This window comes from Pongo abelii, chromosome X (assembly GCF_028885655.2).
Source record: "Pongo abelii isolate AG06213 chromosome X, NHGRI_mPonAbe1-v2.0_pri, whole genome shotgun sequence".
Taxonomy (NCBI): Eukaryota; Metazoa; Chordata; class Mammalia; order Primates; family Hominidae; genus Pongo; species Pongo abelii.
The window spans coordinates 39,693,039-39,715,532 of record NC_072008.2 but is presented as its reverse complement, the minus strand read 5'-3'; the positions used below and the strand labels follow the sequence as shown (position 1 = coordinate 39,715,532).

The following is a 22,494-nucleotide window of genomic DNA, read 5'->3' as shown; positions in this document are numbered from 1 at the left end:
CTCTTCTTATAAGGACACTAATGCCATCATGGAGGGCCCACTTTTCTGGTCTCATCTAAATATAATTACTGCCCAAAAGCCCCACCTCCTAATATCATCCCATTAGAGGTTAGGGCTTCAACAGATAAATTATAGGGAGATACAAACATTCATTCCACAGCACACATCCTTTAGGGCCCCTGCAACTGTGCTTGGGGCATGTCAAAGGTCTGGCTCAATGATCCCTGGGATGTAGGGTACCTGAATTCTGGGATGATGGGTTTTTTCCTTCTCTCCCACCTCTGCAGGATAGGGGTCTCCAGAGTAAAAGCAGTGTTAGTTCGTTTTGTGTTGCTATAAAGGAATACCCGAGACTGGGTAATTTATAAAGAAAAAAGGTTTAATTGGCTCATGGTTCTGCAGGCTGTACACGCATGGTGCCCGCATCTGCTTGGCTTCCAGGGAGGCCTCAGGGAGCTTTTTTACTCATGGCAGAAGGCAAAGTGGGAGCAGGCACGTCACATGGCAAAAGCAGAAGCAAGAGAGAGAGTAGGGGAAGGTACCACACTTTAAAACAATCAGATCTCTGGAAAACTCCGGCTCCATGACCCAAACACTTCTCACCAGGCCCCACCTCCAACATTGGGGATTACATTTCAACATGAGATTTGGTGGGGACATATATACAAACTTTAACAAGCAGTTAAACTTCTAAAGCCAGAAACCATTCCAAAGAATGTTGCCCAAGCCACAGAGGGTGGGCAGTGTCCTGATGACACCCTTGATTGCTCCCTGGACCACACACACTGCCACAGGGTCCAGAGGAGTGTGTAACAGGGAGACAGGAAGGAGAATGAGACAGGATCAAAGGTATCATGTCCTCAGGAAGTTAAAGGATGAAAAGAAGAAAACAACTACAGAAAAATCAGCTCAGGGATTATTGCCCTGTACTTGCTAAATCTGCTCTTAGCAGCTTCTGTGGGACCCTGGGGCTCTCAGGGTCACAGTGGGGAACTCCTGTTTGATAACAGGCTGAGATGATCTCAGAGGCCAAACACACTCCAACGAGACTAGGATGAGCATAGGAGAGGGGAGGCAGGTGTCTCATTGGGGACACGGCTCCTCTGGCTCACAGACTCTCTGGAGCACTAAGGCCCTGGAGTCTGCAACCTAAGCATTTGACCAGAAATATGTAAGGCCTCCCTCCACCTGGAGGGAGGGGAATGGGGCTTCCCTGGCAACGTTGGCCTCTGGCCACCTCTTTTTGTACTAGTGTAACAAACCATCCTTTTACTGTTGCCATGCACACCCGCTCTTGATAGGCTTTCCCAGCCAACACCAAGCATCTGTGTCTTTTGTAGGTGGATCGCCCTCAGGCTACTGCAGCTGCTTCTCCTGGGGGCAAACAGAACAAAAGTGCCTGGGAATTTCTGTTCCCCTGGGGTACCCTGGACCAGTAATGCTAATGGGTATGTGTTGGGGTCGGGTAAATACCCCAGCCAAGACTCTTGAGATGTGACCTCCACTGTCCCCATAGTTACCTACCATGGGACTTTGCCTGATTTTACACCTTTGTTGGCCTCCCCTTCTCAGTACCACTTCCTTACTGCCTTACTGGGTTTTACTGAGAACATTTAATACTAAAAGCCACTTTGACGTGAATCCTTGTCTCAAGGTCTCCTGAGGAATCCAACCTAAGACAGTTTTCACCAGCCTGAATCATTCAAACAGCAACAATAACAACAATGGCCATTTTCTGAACACTTGCCATGTTCTGACCTTTTTGCAAATAAACTAGCCCCTTGAGTCTTCAAAACACTCCCAGTAACAGTAAGGAAACTGAGGTTTAGAGAGAGCAGATATCTGTGGCCAGACTCACACATCTGCAGTTGCGGACTTTGAAACTGGATGGAATATGCCCCACTGCCATCCACTGCACGCATGTTCTTCTCCACGTTCCTGCAGGGGACTCTCTAGCTCCTGCAGGAACATTTCACTCAATGAACAAATATTCTCTTGAGCACCTCCCAGGAGCGAAGCATTAGGTATTGAGTGCGATGGTTAAAAAAAGTGTTTGCCCTTTGCCCTCAGTTAGTAAGAAAGATATACAAGCAAACAAACAATTGCAACAGGGTGGAACAAGGTGGGAAAAGGCTGTGAAAAGTCAGTTTGCTATGGGACTTCCTAAGAGTGGTGCCATACAGCCTGAGGATATTGAGAGCTTGAAGGTGTGTCCAAAAGGGAAATCTTCCGCTCTGCACTTCAAATACTTGGAGAAAGTTAAAGTCTTTGTCTTAAGGCATCTTCTCTTTGGCTGAAGTGTTGTTCCCCATCCTTTTCAGTCTTTCCTCCTTACAAGGCTCTCAGCCTCTTCAATATGTTTGTTGCCTCGGTTGTAAATGTTTCTTCTAAAGCGTGAGACCCAGCCTTGCTCAGAACCCCAGATGTGGTTGAATCAGGGCAGAAAGCAGTGGGCACATGGGCCATAACCTCCCCAAATGAGACCCCTTGCTCCCGTTAATGCATCCACAGTTGTTTCACACAGAACTTAGAGCTAGATCACACTCCTGCAGCAATTTCACGTGAAATGTGTCCTATCTAATTTTTATGCAACTGACTTTCTAAACTGAATGCCAACATTTTACATGTATTTCTGGGAATCTTTGCGTGAACAATTCTCTTTTTCTACTTCCAGATCCGTTCTCTGCTCTTTGCTGTGTTCTGTGTCTTGGGAGGCTGACCTCTGTAGAGCCACTGGTCCTGTGGCTCCCTGTTGGTCGTGGTTAATGGGTGGCACCCACAGGAGTTTAGAGTGAGGGAGGAGTGTGAGTTTGGGTATTTTGTCCATATTTTGGGTATTTAACCCATCCCCAAATAATCTCTCTCATCCAGCTCACAATATTGACAGTGGCTGCATTTCTCTACCCATAGCCACAGCTCATGTCTGGTGGCATCTCTTCCATGGTTGTTGTGCTGAATTGTGACAAAACCATTTGTTTCCCTTGCCCTTTTAGGCCTAGAAGCGGTAGCAGCTTTCTGCTGTTCTAGCCTCTGGATGCTTCACCATTTGTTGTTAGTTTCCTTAACACTGCCTCCACCTCTGTAAATAGCTCCTCAATTAAACTCTCTTAAGTGAAACTTTCCAAGTGTGTGATTTATTCCGGATGGATTCCTGACTAAACTGGAGTGATGAGCTTAAGTCAAAAATATTAATTTATATTTAATATTTTAATTAAAATATACCTTAATTTATATTTAATATTTTTGAATTCAGTTCATCACTCCAGTCCAGTGAAATCTTTTTGAGGCTTAGTTTTTTATCCATCATAATAGCTTTTATTTCCAGGTTTGTCTTACCCGGAAACTTGCTGAACAAGCCTTCTTTCCTGTCCAAAGCCAGCCACGTCCTACACTGCCCAAATGCCTGCAGAGGATCTGGTTTGAAAGCTCATGCTTTGCCTAAGCAGGGACCACAACCATTCCCTGGACAAATCAGACACATTTCCTCTCCCACTCAGGAATTTCCATGGAGAAGCAGGACATAGAATTGTTCACCTGGTGGGAGGAGAGGAAGTAGACAGACATACAGAGAGAAGTAAGTTTAGGAGAATAGTTGAGTCATATTTAATACAGAGCATCATCAAGTGGAGAGAGTGAACTCCTGCTGCCAGGGGGAGGGGAGATGGTTTATTTGATAATCTAGACTCTATGGCTGTGTTAGATTCTTCCATTTCTGCAATAGTACAGTCAGTGTGAGATCTGGCCATATGGCATTCTCTCTTACTGGAGACTCCCAGTAAACTGCCATTACATAAGATAACCTGAATGAGTTACACCCCGAAGGGATAATAAGGCACATTCTACATCTTCATCTAAGTCACTGAAAGGAGAGAATGTTGCTTAGGGCAGGGCAAGAGATAGAGTTTTGAGTGCCACCAGAGACCTTCCTGAAGAGTGACATCAATGTGGATCAATACTTGTGGAAGACATTGCTAGTGCTCAGTGATATCCATATTCTCCTCTTCTTTCTGGCCACATGGCTAAACCTCATTTCCCAGCCCCCGTGTACTGTGTGCTCCCATGTGACTGAATTCTTGCCAGTGGAATGTGGGTGGAGATTATGTACACCATTTCTAGTCCTGGCTTGCAGAAATCTCCCACACAAGATTTTCCTCTCTACTCCTTCTCTGGAAGCCTTGGAGGTCATAAATTAAAGATGGTAGTATCATAATATGGAAGGACCCATGCATCTGAATGACTATGTGGGGAAAAGTTTCTCTTGCTGATCATATTTTGCTGTGATGTGAGCAAGGAACTTTATTGTCTAAGCCATTGAAATTTTGGGGTGAGTTGTTAAAACAGTTAGTATACCCTGGCTAATATAGGAATGGGTACCAGAAGTGGGGTTCAAACCCACATAGGCATACAATTAATTCAATCAGCTTCAATTTAGTAAATTATATTACCAGTCAGTTCACTTTTGTCCATATTTTCCATAAGAATAAGATTTGAGATTTTTGTAAAATGCTCTGCATAAATCAGGTATAATTATGTGCATTGCTTTTCCCTGATCCATCGGGTGACTTACTCTGATATATCACTGAAAAAGATACAGAGTCAGTGTGGCCTGACTTGAGTCCTTCATTCGTTTGTTTGTTCTTTCTTTCCTCCCTCTGACCCTCCCCTATTTTGTCTTTCTTTTGCCAGAAGTTAAAAGACTACTACTTTAACAGTCAAATTAATTTTTTTTTCTGGGAAACATCCTCAACTTCATGGTTCTATAATTCCTCAAAATCTACATTTCTCCTTTTTTTGAAAAGCAAGACATTTGTTCTTTTTCAGTAGATTTAGTTTCCATGAATGCATAAAAAATATGTACTTCTGCCACTTCACAGAAAATGCCAGAACCTTACGACAGTTCAACTCCATTTACTCCTTCCTACCATAATAAATTCCATTTACTAAAGCTATATGCCAGTATTCTAAACACTGCATACATATTAACTCATTTAATCCTCACTGCAAACCTGTGGGGCTGATAATTTATTATCCCCATTGTACAGTTGAGAAAACTGATGCTCATAGAGGGGACATAATTTCCCCTGGGGTTTTTCAGTTTATAAGTGGCAGAGCCGGGATTCCAATCCCAGCAGTCTTCCCTCAGAGGCCACTTGCCCAACCACCAAGCTCTACAGGCATCAGCTGCTGATGTCTAGGCTGGATTTTGTTTGTTTTGATTGTGTTTTGGCTCCTTTCCCAAAAGTATCATCTCTGCTTTACCCCCCCCTCACCCACTGCCCCACCCCCAGCAGTGTCCTGGTGAACACAGAAGGGGCACCACAGCCTAGCAGGGTTCAATCAACAGACTGGACAAGGAAATCCAGACCTCTGGGGAGTTTGAGCCAAGTCTGCTACTCTCAACAGGGAGGATGAAAGTGTCCTTGGCCCTCCTGCCACTGCTCAGCCCCAGCGTCAGTGGAGCCCACCAAAGCCATGTTCTTGGACACCCACCCCGTTACTACCTGGTAACTTCCCTTGGAGCAGTTGGGGGGCAAAGGAGAGGGAACATGCCTGCAATGTAATTAACACTATAACAACTTGTTTTCCCCTTGGAGAATTACACCATTAGCTGCTTCAATTGTGCATGAAATATAAATTACATTACTCGGAGGCATCATGTCGGAGCAGACGCGATGCTAAGTGACGAGGCTCTCCACGGTGCATCCCACTCCCTAGCCAGCAGGTCAGAAGGAACACGGACCCTGAAGCCTACAGCCAGAAGATCTGCCTATGGTCTCCTTGGCTGTTGCAGCCTCAGAGGGCCCAACACGGAAACTCTTTCCTGGGCAGTGGAGACTCTTTCCTGGGCAGTCCAGGAAGCCAGATCCAGGGAGCATCATCTCTAGCAGTTTTTGCTGTGTGCGTATATGAGTGTGTGTGTGTGTGTGTGTCTGTAGGCACACACATTTTGGAAAGCTGGAGGAGCCAGTCCAGAGCATTAAATATCTGTCAGGGAATGGGTGCAGTGGCTCAAACCTATAATCCTAGCACTTTGGGAGACTGAAGCAGGAGGATTGCTTGAACCCAGGAGTTTGAGACCAGCCTGGGCAACACAGTGAGACTTTGTCTCTACTAAGTCTCTACTGAAAAAAAAAAAATTAGCCGAACATAGTGGCACACACCTGTAGCTCCTGCTACTCAGGAGGCTAAAGGGGGAGGATCCCTTGAACCCAGAAGTTGGAGGCTGCAGTGAGCTATGATTGGGCCATAGCATTCCCATCTGAGTGACAGAGTGAGACCTTGTCTCAAACAAACACACAAACAAATAAATTTATCTGTCAGGCTGAGTGAGAAGTGAGTGGCCAAATCCACTTGAGAAGGGAGGGAGGTAATCCTTCACCGGGCAGATCCAAACTGGTCCTCAGCATGCATTTTTCTTTCCATTCATTCATTTGGCTTGCTGGAAATGCTCTGATCCCCTACCTGGGCCAGGCCTACATAACTCCCTACTTGCTTGCCACACCAGCTTTCTGGCCACTAACCTAAGCCAGCTTGAGACACTCATTCTGTATATAACTGGGATGGGTTCAGAAGGTGCTGAGAGATATGCTGCAGGATTTTGGCCAGTCCTCCTTCTTTGAGGACAGTAAAAGAACTTTCCAAATCCTGGTGTCATGAGAAGGTGTCCTTGCTTTTTCAGAAGAGGCACAGGTTTCATTTGTACCTATTTCCATATTGAGAGGGGGAAGTGACACTGGGTACAATTAACAGTGACCACCATTGTGCCTTTTATGAAGCCACCATACCTCCAACCCAGGGGCCCCATTCTTCCCCTCTTCCTGGTCCTGGAATACTGGGTCCAGCCTGGTTCCATGGAAAGAATGGGAAGGGCTGTCCCTGGGTGCTGTTAGCAGCTGCTTGGGAGGCTCAGAGCCAGCTTCTCTCACCAGAGCCCCTGTTAGGGCAGGAAGTTTGGAAACCCATCCTGAAGCTGCAGGAGAAATTTGGGAAAATATCGTGCAATTACCCTAATGACAGCTGTACAAATCACACAACCACCCCTCAAATCCCCTGCCGCTGAGTAGAGCCAAAAACTGGAAGAGCCAAAACCCACATATGGATTCAGGGAGACCTCTGGAAGCTGTCCCTGTGGAAGGCCTGTGTTGGGGTAAGGAGGGAGGGCAGTGAGAGCTGCAAAAGCTCCAGGGCCTCAAGCTCTATTGGAAGGGAGGGGACCACTTCAAGGCAGCCCCCTCCTGTACAAACCCATTCAGGCCAGACCCACCTCATGGAAGTCCTACCATCTGCCCTCTCCCTGACTGGCTTCCCACCTCACACTCTCTCCCAGACCAGACCAGCTCAGAAGACTCTTTGAACAGGGCACATGGGATAGGGTGACAGCTGTCAGCTGTTAGTGCCCTGGCTTGGGAAACCTCCCTTCTGTAGATCCAAATATTTTCTTGGACTTAATCAAGACCCAGATCAAGCCTGTCTTCCCCCTTTTCTCACAGAGCCATCCTAGGTTCCCTCCCACAGGCTGGTCAGATCCACTAAAAGCACTCAGTTGTGCTATGCAGTCCGCCTCTTAGTCCCGATTCCCATAGAACCATCTGCTGTGAGAAATCACAAAACTGCCAGATGGGAGACAGGGAGGTGCTTCTGTTCCAGTCATCTCTCTCTGGCTGTATCATAGTTCAAGGCACACAGTAGGTGTTAACTCACAGATCTGCAGTGCAGTGGGAAAGGATTGTTCTACTAGTCCGACAGCATAGGCTGGGATTCTAGGTAGGTATTAGCATCTTCATTTTACAGATCCTGAAACTGAGACTTGAGAGGCACAGACAGAGGTAGCTGACAGGTACTTGGTGTGTGTTGGGCACTTATGCCAGGTTGAGAATTAGGCACTGGGGATACAGATGTAAGTCATCGTCCCTGCCTCTCCATGGGGGGCGGGGGTTGGGGGAGGTTACTGTTGAAAGACAGGGTGGGAGACTCAGGTTCTTTGCTTTGGTAGATTGCAGGGTTGTGGAGAAGCCCATCCCTGGGGCTCAGCTCCTGGGGAGTTCTGAACAATTTACTGAAAAAGAAAGACAAGAGAAGGAAGACCTTGGCTGTGAACTCTTGGCTGGCAGGGCAGTCCCTTGCCTATAGATTGGATGAGAACTGGCGAGACATTACAGGCTGTGTGGTCTAGTGAGGAATCTGAAAAGATGAATGATTTTCTCAAGGACAAGCAGGCTTCTAATATAATTCATAACAGCAATAGCACTCTTTTTTCGAAAGGGTTACCCTGTGGCAGGCCTGGTGTTGAATTATTTCCCCACATTATCTCTGTAACGGAAAAGGGTACTGGTGGCAACTGTGGCTTCTGTTGCCAGACTGCCCTGGGTTCCAATCCTGGCTCTCTCACCTCCCAGCTCTGTGACTTTGGACAAGTCACTGAAAGCTCCTTGTGCCTCCAGCTCTGTCTGTAGAATGGGGATGTGAATAGGGTTTTTACCTCACTAGGTTGTTGTGGGGATTGAATGAATTAACATATGCAAAGAGCTTAGAACTATGGTTCTGCAAGTGTGGTCTGTGGACTAGCATTTCCTGGGAGCTTCTTAAAAATGCGGGGTATCAGGCCTGCCCCAGACCTGCTGAATCTGCATCTGCATGCCTACAAGACCTCCAGGGGGTTCATGTGGAAGTTGGAAGCACTGTCTGGTAGCAGTGCCTGAACTAAGTGCTCTGTAACTGTTGGCTGTGATTACTGTTATTATTTATTATCCCATCTAATCCTGAAGCACACCCACTGGGCAGGAAACCATGACTCGGAGTAGGTAACAACTCTGCCTCAGCTCCCACAGCCAGGAGGAGGTAGGATTCCAGAGAGTCAGAAATCAGCCTGGTGTGCCTGTGACTGAAGGGCTTTCAGTGCTAAATCAGGAACAGACAGGGGAAACCAGTGTAGTTGGTTATCCTCAGTGCAGTTCACTCCACGGTTCTGGGGCCTTGGCGACTAAGGGGTGCAGCATCATTACAGCACACACTTTAAAATTGTGATTACATACACATGACATAAAATTCACCACTTTAAAGTACAATTCAGTGGCATTAAGTACATTTCACAATGTTTGGCAACTGTCACCGCTACCCAGTTCTGGAACTTTTTTTATACCCCTAATGGAAACCCCATACCCATTAGCAGTCATTCCTTATTCCCTGTTTCTCCCAGCCCTGGGCAACCACGAATCTACTTTCTGTTTCTATAGATTTATCTATTTTGGACACTTCACGTGAATGGAATCATACAATATGTTGCTTTTCGTCTTTCACTTAGCATAATGTTTTCGAGATTCATCCATGTTGTAGCATGTGTCAGCATTTCATCCTTTTTATGGCTGAATAATATTCCATTGTATGTATAAACTATATTTTGTTGATCCATTCATCCATTGATGGACACCTGGGTTGTTTCCACCTTTTGACTCTTGTGAATAATGCTGCTATGAACATCCATGTACATGTATCTGTTTGCATCCCTGCTTTCAATTCTTTGAGGATGTGTATGTAGGAGAGGAATTAGAGGATCATATGGCAATTCTGTGTTGAACTTGTTGATGATCAACATATTTTTTTAAGTCCCCTCATGTGTAAGCACTGAAGAGTCCTTTAAGATCTAGCAAGAAACAACACCTAGATCCTGCCCTTGAGGGTCCCCAGTCCAGGGGTGAGTTGGAGGGCTTGCCTGCTGAGGCCCAGGTCCCCCACAGTCCCATTCCCCTCTCTGCATCCTCCTTCAGGGAACTGGAGGAGCATTTGCTTTGGGATGAGCCAGCCCCAGAGATTTCTGTTGCTCCCTGACACTTAAGAAAATCAGTGAAAACAACAACAACAACAACAAAACTAGCGGAGAGCACTGAAGTGTGTTGTGGCTCTCAAGTGTGGGGCCATAGCAGCAGTGAGTTAAGGGATAGGGGAGGGAAGGTGGTGGGGGGAAAGGAGAGAGAATCAATTTCTGGATCCATCCTTGGGAAAGCAGGAGTCACTTCAAAGCAAAAGGATGAAAATATCTCCCTGCTTTCAGGAGGAACCCCTCAGCTGAGCAACCCCTTGCCCTGAACATGCCGGGTCTGGTCACGTTGAAAGGCTAGGCGTGGGCGGGCACACAGGAAAGTGTTTGATGCCTGGGTGGTCACCGCTCAGGGGCCTCCTGTGTATTCTGGGCTAATTAATGGTCTTCAGTGATTCCCTGGGGATTCTTTCGCAGTGACCTGTGGCCCCCTGAGGCATGATGCCAGGTGAAAGCTGTTGTGGAGAAGTGGGAGGGTTGGCCTGGAGACACCCCCACCCGGGCTGAAGCAGGGAGCTGGACTGGCTCCCTCACCTTGACCTGGAGGGATGAGAAGTTGGCTTGCTGATTCTCTGGGTTAGAAGTCAAGATTGAGCTAGAGAAGGGGGAGCAGAGGCAGGAAGGAGGAGGAGAAGGAGGAGGATGAGCGCTTTTCCTAGAGGAAATAATGACCAGAAGGGCTACTAGTCAGGATGAAGGGTGGCAGGCTGGCAGGCAGAAGCTGTGCTGAGGTTGCTGCATCATGGAGGAGGGGAGAGTGGAGGGTGAGAGGTCAGCGAAGGCCAGCCTCAAAGCTGCCTCGAAGAATGTTTCCACTTCCTAACCCAGCTGCACAGGCTGGTTTTCTGTCTCTCTACTGTAAACACTGCAGCCTTCACCTCCACCGCGCACTGAACCCCAAAGTGGGGCCCTTATCTGCCCGCCCCTCCCACCGACCTGTCCCTGTTGCCATGGAAACTATCTCCGGGGTAAGGTGATCTCTCTCTACTTGCAACCTCCCTGCTTTCAGCACCAATCAATCAAACCCCCCAACCCCATCTCTAAGGGGGAGGTCCTAGGGGAGAGTAAGGAAGGAGAGAAATTTAACACAGGAAAAAGAACAACATTAATGAAAAATGAACAAAGAGAGGGGGTGATGTAATTCCGGCTGTTGACCAATTCCTTTTGTCCCTCCAGCAACCACACCCTTCCCGTGCTTCACTCGTTGGGGAGGAAGGGACTCTCATGGTGGGGGGTGGTTTCAGAGTTGCCCTGGACCCAGGGCAGTATTCTGGCCACGGAGGTCTTCTGAGGATTTGCCTCTCCTCTGAAGGAAGGTCACAGGAATGACAAATCAGCCTGGTCATGGGTAATTAGAGATGGACTAGAGCTTACCTGCCAGAGTGAGCAAGGTCATAACTGGGCTGACCACTGAGGATTTATTTCCTGTGGCAGATTGTATTTTGCACAAATGGCTGAAACAATAGTTTCTGTCCTATATGCTCCTCTGGAAAATGGTCTCACTCCCATGCAAATATGGGGTCTGTGTCCCCTCCCTTTGGACCTGGGCAGGACTTATGGCCGCTTCTACGAATAGAGTACAGCAGAAGTGATGTTCCTTGACTTCCAAGGCTAGGTCAGAAAAGGCAATGCAACTTTTGCCTAGATCGCTCTCTCTCTCAGGACATGATCTCTGGAGCCCAGTTGCCTTGCTGTGAGGAAGCCCAGATGATACAGAGATGTGTGGAGAGATTCCTGACAACAGCCCCCACCGAGTCCCAGTTAACAGCCAGCATCCACAGCCAGACATGCAAATGATTATGCTTTTGATATGACTCCAGTATCAGCCACTGTCTGCCTGAAACCACAGGGAGAATCGCCTAGCTGAGCCCAGCCAATCCCAGAACCATAGGAGAAAACGATAACTGATTGTAGCAGTTTTATGCCATTAGGTTTGGGGTGGCTGGTTTCACAGCAATAGAAAACTAGGATGAAGCTGGACATTAGGAATTCGAAGTTTGGATTCTATGGCAAGATTTGCCACAGCACACCCACTTTAGACTCTCAACTTATCTGCCTCTAAAAACACAGAAGTTCAGTGGTTTCTCATGACCTGTTTGATGGTTGGTTTTACATTTACACGTAGTCATAATCAGTCACTACTCTGTAAAATGCTGTGAGAGACCTAGGTGAAAATTATGATCCAGATGACAACTTTGTGCTCCAAAAGAAACAAATGTCACATTTCCCCTGGGCACCTGTTTTGCAGTTTGCTCATGGATTACCTATAGATCGTCTATTCTTGTTAATTACAAAACCAGTGGCTACCTGTATGCTTTGCCAATACCTCCTTCTATTTGTGAAGTATTGACCAATTTTCCATCTGAACTGGGCACAGCCTCCTCTGTAAGTAGCTGTCACATTGTTTTCTGTTCACAGTCAAACTTCTTTAAAATTGTATATATCAGTGGTTCTCAAACTTTAGCATTCATCGGAATCAACTGTAGGCCTTGTTGAAAACAGATTCCTGGATTTCAGCCTCAGAATTTCTAATTCAGTAGATCTGAGGTGAGGCTTGAGAATTTGTGTTCCTAACGAGCTTCCCATATGATACCAATAGATACTGCTGGTCTATGGACCCTGCTTTTGATAGCATGGTAATATATTGTTACCTCAATTTCTTTTATTTCCTTTTCAGCCTATTACAGTGTGGTTCCTGTGAAGGTCACAAATGCTTTCGTAATAGTCAAAACTAATGACTTTTGCTCATTCCTGACCCTCTTTTGACATCTATGCATCATCAAATGCCATTGACCACTTTTTTTTTCTTGCAGTGTCCTCCTTTGCCTCTTGCTTACACACCTCTCCTAGTCCTGAACCTGTCTATGGCTCTTTCTCCATCTCTTTCCCTCGCTCATCTCTCAATGGCTGACATTCTCTAGTGTTCCTTTTTGATCTTTTTTCTGACTCCACCCTTTCTTTCTGGTTCCTATTGTTATCTACCACCTCCACACCAAAGTCTTCTGAATTTACAGCTCCCGCTGTAGCTTCTCTCCTGATGTCGAGGCCCATATTTCTGCCAGCTGGGTATGCTGTAGGCATTGGACATATCCCAAACCATCCTCCCCACTTCTTCGGTAAACCTGTGTTATAGCCCTTATCCCTTTAGACACACAAGATAGTTATCTCTCCCTCAGAGCCAACAGTCATCAAGTAGTAGACACAAATATCTCTCTGATGCCTCTCTCCTCCTTCCCCTCACCTTTGTTAGGGTCCCTAGTAGGCCTGGACCATTGTCATGGCTTCCTAAGTGCTCTCCTTGCAACCAGCCTGTTTTCTTGCCATTTCACTTTTAACACCATTATCAGTTAGATTTCTGACATAGAGATCAGATTACTTAATTCCTTCATTAAAACATTTTAATGACTTTCTGCAACAGTAGCAGAGGCTCTTGTTGTCTCACTCTGCAGTCTTTTTGCTATTTTTGTGGACATTGGCTCCCAGTGTGCCTCCACTCCTGGAAGCCAGTGTCTCTCTGCTGAGGGACTGCCCTCAGGCTGCCAGAGCCATGTCACCTGCATTGTGGGCAACTGTGGGCAGCCCAAAGTGCCTGGGGGCAGCTCTGAACCAGTGATTGCTGGGGTGAGAGGCTATAAGTCCTCCCACTTCCTCTTCCAATCTAGACAACTCTGAGGTATGACCTATAGTGTCTCCAGAGTTCCCTTGTAGGGTTGAGCAGAAGTTGCCCTCCATGAGACTTTGCTTAGTACAGTCTGTTGGCTTGGCTTTTGACCCTTCCCTACTTCTTTCCTGGCATTTCCAGGGAATACTTCCTAATAAATCATTTTCACAGGAATCCTTTTCTGCTTCTGGGGACCTTGACCTAAGACAAGTACTTATACGATAAAGTGAAACCTCCTTAATCTGGAAGACAAGGCCTTTTGGAATCTGATCTTAACAATGTTTCTGGATTTATCTTTCATGAGTCTCATCTGACACTACAGCCGTATCAAGAACTCGAGTTCCCAGAAAATGCCATATGCTTTCAGACTCCTGCATCTCTGATTGTGTGTTTTCCTTTGGAGAATGTCAATACAGCTCACCCTTGAAGGCCCAGCACACACATACTGAAATCTTTCTTCTGGTGCCACCACTCCTGTTCCTTTTGTCCTTGTATTTGTGTATTTCCCTGATACAATACTTAATGAGTTAATGAATGAAAATCTGTTTTCCACATTCAAATGTGAACTCCTTAGGGCTAGGACCATGTTTTATTAATGTTTGTATTCTCAGTGCCCTGCAGAGTACTTGATCCTTAGTGGGTATTTGTTATGGGTTGAATTGTGTCCTCCAAGAGAAGGTGTGCTGAAGTCCCAACTCCCAGTGCCTCAGAATGGGATGTTATTTGGAAATAGGGTATTTGCAGATGTCATCATGTTCAGATGAGGTCATTAGGGTGGGCCCTAATCCAATATGACTAGTGTCCTTACAACAGGGGAAATTTGGACACAGAGGCATGCACACAGGGAGAACACCACATGAACATGAAGGCAGAGATCTGGGTGATGCTTCTATGAACCAAGAAACACCAAAGATCGCCAATGACCACCAGAAGCTGGGTTGAGAGGCAGGGAACAGATTCTCCTCACAGCCTTCAGAAGAAACCAACCCTAGCAACACCTTGATCTCAGATTTCCAGCCTCCAGAACCGTAAGACAAAACATTTCAGTTGTTGTAAGCCACCAGTGCATGCTACTTTTCTACAGCAGTCCTGGGAAACTAATACAGTGTTCAATAAATGTTGGTTGAGTGAATGAATTTGATGTGACACTTATTTAGCATTTTCCACTTGCCAGGCCCTGTTCTAAGCCCTATACAAATATTAACTCTTTTAATTCTCATAATAGGAAATACTACTATGAGGAAGGTATTGTTATTATCTCCTTTTACAGAGGAGGAAATCCAGACACAGAGAAGTGAAGTAACTTGCCCAAAGTTGCACAGTGAGAGATAGAGTCAGAATTTGAAAGGTAGTCTGGCTGTAGAGCCTAAGAGCTTTCCTACTATGCTATGCTGAATTAAGATCATCCTTGTAACAACTGTTACACTTGAGGTTCTCAGGACAGCAGAGGCGGAAACTGAGACGGAGAGGGTGAACGTCTGAGGTTTGCATGGGTGGTAAGGGGAAGAGATGGAAATGGACCCCTTTTTTCCTGATTCCTAATCTATTTTCCTCTCTGCAAACCAGAGGAGATGGGCCTTGAGAGGATCTCATGATAAATACTCACATTTGAGAGTCATTGCCACTAGACTGGGTACCAGCCAGTAAAAACGCGGCGGATAGTTGTTGTCAGGGAGACCTGGCTCCTCGCAGGGGAGGATGCTCTGTCGCTGGTTATGGGCTAACAGTGGTCGTGTAAATTTTCATTCTCCATGAGTGTAACTTCCATGACTGATGGTCATAGGTAGAATTGCTTGGGCTTTAGATTTGTGGACCTGTTGCCCATAAACCACATTTTCATATAGAATACATGTCTGAGGAGAAGTGGGCATGTTTTAATCTCATGAGTTATGGCGCTGCCTCCCTCTAAAATCTCTGAGCCAGCCTCCGATGAGTGAAAAGGTTGCTGTGGCGAGGGAAAAACCCACCCAATGCCTCACAGCCTCCCTTCCCCACTCTCTCCTCAGAGGCCAGCATTTATTTACTCGGTACGAAGGGAGGATGTTCTAATCGGTTTTTAAGGGCCCTTGCTGCAAGAGTGGCAAGAAGAGAAGAGATATGCAATTTTGGCCTCTTCAGTCATGATTCTCAATTGCTATTGGCCACCGAGTGGCTTAGCAATGGATGTGGTTGCAAAAGATGATGGTGGTGATGGTGGTGGTGATGGTGTGTGTGTGTGTGTGTGTGTCTGTGCCTCTCCACAATCAAGAGGGCTCTGCATGCCAGGTCTTTTTAATGTTAGGTTTCTTTGAGGTTAGCCAAGTGTGAGAAAAGAAGGTGTGCTTGCTTAAAAGCTTCCGGAAGAATGGTGCTTGCTATACATGGATGGAAACTGTTGGCCAATAAAGTGCACAAATTACAAACAAGCCTTGTGCCAGAAGGGGGTGCTGTGGAGCACAGACTGGTGATTTGAGGCAGGGTGCAGGCACAAATCTGGGCAGGTGCTGGTTTGAGAGGGGTGGCTGGTAGATCGAGAACTGGGAGCTGGGTGGGAACCGGAGTGGAGTTGGGACATGCATATGCATTCTGGGGCTCTGCGGATGTTTGGATGAGGACCTGGCCAGATGCCAGGAGATATGTATGATACAAGAGGGGAGCGCAGAATCCAGGTCTAGACAAGGACAGGAGCTCAAGCGGAAGGATGTTCCAACAAACAGGGAGCAGGCAACTGGGGGGCTAAGTGCAGCTTTGTCTACAAGGGGAGGCAAGGGAAGCACTGAGCCAGGCGGAAAGACCCCCGAGGACTTCACCCTCCCTGGAAGGATTTTTGTTGTTATTATTAGGGGAAATTTTGTGGTGGTGTTATCCCTGTAGCCCACAATGCCTTAATTCTAAAGCCACATCATTCTTTTTTTTTTTTCTTTCTATCATTCTTTTTTTTTTCTTTAATTTCTAGGGTACATGTGTACAACGTGCAGGTTTGTTACATATGTATACATGTGCCATGTTGGTGTGCTGCACCCATTGACTCGTCGTTTACATTAGGTATATCTCTTAATGCTATCCCTCCCCACTCCCCTCATCCCCCGGCAGGCCCTGGTGTGTGATGTTCCCCACCCTGTGTCCATGTGTTCTCATTGTTCAATTCCCACCTATGAGTGAGAACATGTGGTGTTTGGTTTTCTGTCCTTGAGACAGTTTGCTCAGAATGATGGTTTCCAGCTTCATCCATGTCCCTATAAAGGACATAAACTCATCCTTTTTTATGGCTGCATAGTATTCCATGGTGTATATGTGCCACGTTTTCTTTTCTTTCTTTTTTTGAGATGGAGTCTCGCTCTGTTGCCCAGACTGGAGTGCAGTGGCACAATCTCGGCTCACGGCAAGCTCCACCTCCCCGGTTCAGGCCATTCTCCTGCCTCAGCCTCCCGATTAGCTGGGACTACAGGTGCCCGCCACCACGCCCGGCTAATTTTTTGTATTTTTAGTGGAGATGGGGTTTCACTGTGTTAGCCAGGATGGTCTCGATCTCCTGACCTCATGATCCGCCTGCCTCGGCCTCCCAAAGTGCTGGGATTACAGGTGAGAGCCATTGCACCCGGCCATGTGCCACATTTTCTTAATCCAGCCTATCAATGATGGACATTTGGGTTGGTTCCAAGTCTTTGCTATTGAAGCCACACCATTCTTTACCTGGCTCCCAGAACATCATCCTCTCTTGGTTTTGCTCATCCTTTTGGCCACACCTTCCCAGCCTCCTTGTCTCATTTGCTTTTCACCTCCTCGACCTCTCACACTCACAGTGTCCCAGGACGCCTGGGCATCTCTTTTTCTCGTCTGCCTCTATTCCCTTCCCTAAAGTGGCCCCATCCAGTCATGTGGTGTCGAATGGTATCTATGCACTCAGAACTCCCCGGTTCCTACCCACAGTGCATGCCTTCCCGTTGCTACTCAGCATTTCCCCTCCACACCAAATAGCATCTCAGACTCAGCCAAGTTCCCATCATCTCCTTGCTTGAGCCCATTTTTCCTGGTCTTTGGAGTCTCAGTCTTGGCAGCTCCATTCTTCCAGTTGCTCAGGTCCAAAACCTTACATTCATCCTTCAGTTTTTCCTCTTGCCCATTCTTGCAGTAAATCCCTTTGGCAATACTTTAAAACAGAGATGAAGAACCTCACCACTTTCCACCCTCTCTAGTCCCGCCTCACCCTCTCAAGCCTGGATCACGGAGGCAGCCTCTTGAGTGATTGCCCTAAGAGCTTGTTCTTAACACAGCAGCTAAAGTGCTCCCTTATTATTATATATTTTTTTCAGAGACAGGGGTCTTACTTATGTTGCCCAGGCTGGTCTTGAACCTTGGCCTCAAGTGATCCTCCTGCCTCAGCCTCTGGAGAAGCTGTGACTACAAGCACAAGCCACCATGCTGGGCTTAAAATGCTCCTTGTAGAACATGAGTCAGACCGTGTCCCTCCACAGCTCACTACCTTCCTATGGCCACCAGCTCATCCCAAGGAAAGCCAATCATCACAGTGGCACACATGGCCCTACCCAATCTCCCCTTCCCCCATTGGCCCTGTGACTTCATTTCCTACCACTCTCCCCATTGTCCCCCTGCCTTAGTCATGATGGCTTCCTTGCCCTTCCCCCAACAGGCTAGGCACACATCTATCTGAGGGCTTTTGCCCTGGCTCTTTCCTCCTTCTTCTTCTTCAGGGCTTGACCCCAAAGTCACCTTCTAGTGACACCTTTCCAGACCTATTAAAGGCTGCAACCCTATTACTCTCTCCAACCCTCCCTAACAACCTTCCCTGATTTGTTGCTATTTGTAGCTCTTTACAATCTTGCTATATATTTTACTCCCCCACTAGAATGTAGGCTCCGTGAGGGCAAGAAATTGGGGCAGTTGGTTCACAACTGAATTTTTAATACCTAGAAGAAGGCCTGGAACAGTGATGTGCCTGATAACAATTTGTTGAGTACATAACATTAATTTTCTTGGGTCGTAATCTATGCTGTTAGTGACCAGTGTATTTTTCTCTCCTTTCCTTTCTCCTTCCTTCCTTTCTTCCTCCTTTATTCCTCTCTTCCTCCTCTCTTCCTCTCTTCCTCCTCTTCTTCTTTCTCCTCCTTCATCCTCTCTTCCTTTCCTCATATCTCCTTGCTCCCTCTTCTCCTTTTTTTCTTAACTAAATAATGCTTACTCTACCTTCAATTTCTGTAGTGCCTTGTAGTTTGTAACACTCTTTCACATAATCTCATCCGATCTTGGCAATAACTGTGGGAGGCCAACTGGGCAAGCCCTTCTATCCTCCTATGATTGAGGGGTCAGCCTGAGGTGAAGGAAAATGAAGCAGGTGTTCTAGATGGCCCACAGTTGATTCTCTGGGCTCAGATGCTGGGCTGCTTACCTCCAGTTGTGGTTCATGGTTTCCAGTCCCCTAACAGCCTTTCAGCTCCAGTGACCACATCTCCCTGCTTCTCTGCCCTGGACATGCTCAGTTGAGCACAAGTGCAACTCAGAGGTACAGGGGAAGTTAATGTCGCCAGGGCAACCCTGAAACATGGGAGATGAGAGTTGGTAGATGTTGTGGATTGAATGTTTGTGTCCCTCTGAAATGTATATGTCAAAGCCTTAACCTCCAGTGTGATAGTATTTGGAGGTGGGGTCTTTGGGAGATGATTAGATTTAGATGAGGTCATGGGAATGGGATCCCCATAATGGTATTAATATCCCTATAAGAAGAGGAAGAAATGAGACAGAGTTCTCTCTCTTTCTGTCATGTGAGGACACAGCGAGATTGCAGCTGTCTGCAAGCCAGGAAGAGAGCTCTCACTAACAACCGAATCTGTGGCATCTTGTTCTTGGACTTCTAGCTCCCAGAACTGTGAGAAATAAACACCTGTTGTTTAACCCATCCATTTCTTTGGTATTTGTTATGGCAGCCTGATGGACTAATACAGTAGGTAAATACCCAGCCTCCCTGTCCCCAGACAGGACAATTCTAAGGCATGTTGCACTGGGTTTCTGGAAGATTCCCTGGAGGGATTGAGCCCCAGCTGCCCACAGGGGTAATGTCCTCATTAATACCTCTTTTATTTGCTTCCCTCACTTCCCTGCCTCACTTCCCTGATTCCTTGCTGTGCTTCCTGGGATCACCTCCCAATCAAACCACCTGCATCTGAGTCCTTTATGAGATACCTAACCTGATGCAGAAGGAGACACCAGGTTTTTCTGCTGATACTGAGAGACCCTTCTGCGACCTTGGACAAGGGCTGCCAGATGTACAAATAAATACAGGACTCCCATTTACATGTGAATTTTAGATAAACAACAGATACATTTTTAGTGTAAGTTCTGTGCAATATTGGGGGTATATTTATACTAAAAATTGTTGTTTGGGCATATTTATACTAAAAAATCATTGTTTATCTGAAATCCAAATTTACCTGGGCATTTTGTATTTTCTCTGGCAACCTGAATCATGGCTGGAAAGAAGAGTGAACTAATTAGGAAACTGGAAATGATTACAAAGTCCTGGATTTTGTGTCATTCTGGACTGGATAAGGCAGATTTGTGAGCCTTTTAACCTTTATCATGCCTAATCTGGGAATGGTTTGCACCCCATCATCCTCTTGGGCACCCTATACAGCCAACTGTGTGTGAGGACAGTCAGGGAGAAACATCACTCAAGGAGGTTAAGGAAATGACCACAACCCAGGAGTCTGTTCCCTGAGGTGAAAACCCTAGTGGCCTTCAAGGCTGTAGTCATACATTTCCCAGGTGGCCTTAGAAGGAGTAGCAGTATAGAGTGCCAACAGCAGAAAATGGAAAGTCTTAATCACATTCCTTTCTTTGGCTACCATCAGCATGACAGCAGTGACATTGTGTTTCAGCAGCAGGGGGCCCAGCCAACCTGCTACTGGTCACTTCCCCACAGGGCCTGGGACCCAGGACTGCATGAGTGCTGGATACTAATTCCATGCCTTACCCTACTCTAAGCATGTCACAGAGATTAGCACATTTAATACAGATGAGGAAACTGAAGCACATTAAATCACTCAGCTCTGAGATGGGAGATCCGGCATCCAGACCCAAGCAGTGTGACATGGGTGATGTCACTTCTAGTCATTGTAACACACTCCTCAGAACTGTTCCTGGGACCATGAAATAGTGCATATAAAGGACCCAGCCCAAAGTCACTGCCCAGGTGGAGTCTGAAGGTGTCCATTCTTGATATCGTCATTATTTTAATATTACTCTTATCCCCATCTTCTCTTAAGCCCTGAAAATGGCAGTCAGCCCTAGTGATGCTGACTGTAGAGAGGCCAGGCTGGTCTTTCTTCCCAAAGGCCACTGGGCAGCCCAGATAAACTTTTCAATCCCTTGATCCCCTTCACCGAGACTGCAGTCACCTCCTGCCTTCATCTTGCAGGCCATGAGTTTATCACACAGTCAGAAATAGCTGCCGGGTCCCCTGGAAAACAAGCCTGCAAAAGAAGCCTGTGAAGCACAAGCTCCAGGCAGGAGCAAACCAAATAACAACCTGCACTGTGGTCAGGCAAAAAAAGCCCCTCTGTGTTTGTTATCAATGCTGACACCAGGTGCTGGGATGGTTTTGGTTTTGGTTTTCTTTTAACAGTGGCTTGGCTGTTTTTATAAGAGCTGAATTCTGATACTAGGCCAGGCAGCTAAAGTAGAATCCACCCAATATTCTCCCTCCTTTTACAACTAGCCATAGGGAAGTCCTGAATTTGGGCTCCAGATCTCCCAGCTTTCAGGATACACCCATCTGGCCTCTGCCTTGCCTTCGTCTTAAGTCCCAGAGTGTTGCTAACAGGAGCAAGATAAGGACACTGACAGGGTGGGTGCCTCTATATGCTGTCGGTGCCCCGCCCTGTTCCCTCAGCCTGTTCAGGCTGACTCCTAACTGCCAGTGTGTATGTCTCTTTGCCTGATGGCTTTCTTGAAACTGTGGACCACCACACTGCCCGTGCACATGAAAGAATTACATGACTATTGCAAGCTAGTGTATAAACAGCCCAGCTCCATGAATGAGATAACTTGGATAAGGTTGTGCATTCTCCACCAGTGCTACTTGAAGTGTGGTCTCCAGGCCCGTGACAAGCTGTGAAATGTTTATTGCTTGTACATTTCAAGGTACATACACAAATGGAAAGTTGGTGTTTACGAACGTTTATAGCAATTTGACATTGCTGTGACATTTTAATTGTATTTTTACAAAAGTATCCATTTATAATGGATTGATAACAACAGCAGACAACCTGGTACTTTCCTCAGACAGCTTGAGAAGCACTGGTCTCGCTAGTTCCTAGTTTCCCTAGTGGGATTAAACTCCAGTTGCCCACTGTGCCAGCTAGCTTGATAATGCACCTTTGACTGGCTCCCTTTCGTTACCTGTCTCACTTTCCTACTCCGCTACCAGTGTTTCTTGCATTTCTCAGATAAACTATTTGCATTCATTTCTTTGTTTTGGGGTCGGCTTCTGGGGCAACCCAAACTCAGACACCCTCCCTTGTATAAGGCTGCCCACACTGCCATCTGCTGCCTGGGGCATGTCACTGGTGGCTCCTTCATTTTTTTCCCCAAGGAATTAGGTAGCCCATTAAGGATGATAAAGTTATCTGCTCACCTCTGCATTTCTTCCCGCATCCATGGCCTAAGGTCATGAAGTCACTGCCCTCGGCGTTCCTTGCTTTTTCAGAATAACACACCGGCCGGGGCTGACAGAAAACGCACTTTCAGAGAGTTGGCAGCCAAGAATCATCAATATTCTCCTTAATATTGAATGCCCCCCACTGCATCTCTAAGATGGGCTCTTACGGGGCAATGTGGCTTCAAGATAAAGGTCTGAAGCATGCCCTGGGCAGCAGATAGTGGCATGGGTAGCCTTATACAAGAAAGGGTGTTTGACTTTGGGTTGCCCCAGAAGCCAAAGTTGAAACAAAATTTATAGGCTAGAAGGGCCAGTTAGAAAAACCTGTTCTTTTTCGGAAGACACTTTTGCATGCATGTGGAATGC

General features: G+C 46.6%; 1 long non-coding RNA gene across 3 annotated transcripts in view; it reads right to left on the bottom strand.

Moving 5' to 3' along the window:
- The window catches only part of LOC129052850 (uncharacterized), a 75,732-nt gene extending 53,480 nt beyond the window's left edge, over positions 1-22,252 (bottom strand). For all 3 annotated transcript variants that reach the window (XR_008517972.1, XR_008517971.1, XR_008517973.1), the window contains exon 1: positions 22,105-22,252. This is a non-coding gene — a long non-coding RNA (uncharacterized LOC129052850). The remainder of the gene's footprint in view (positions 1-22,104) is intronic.
- Positions 22,253-22,494: the final 242 nt, after the last annotated feature.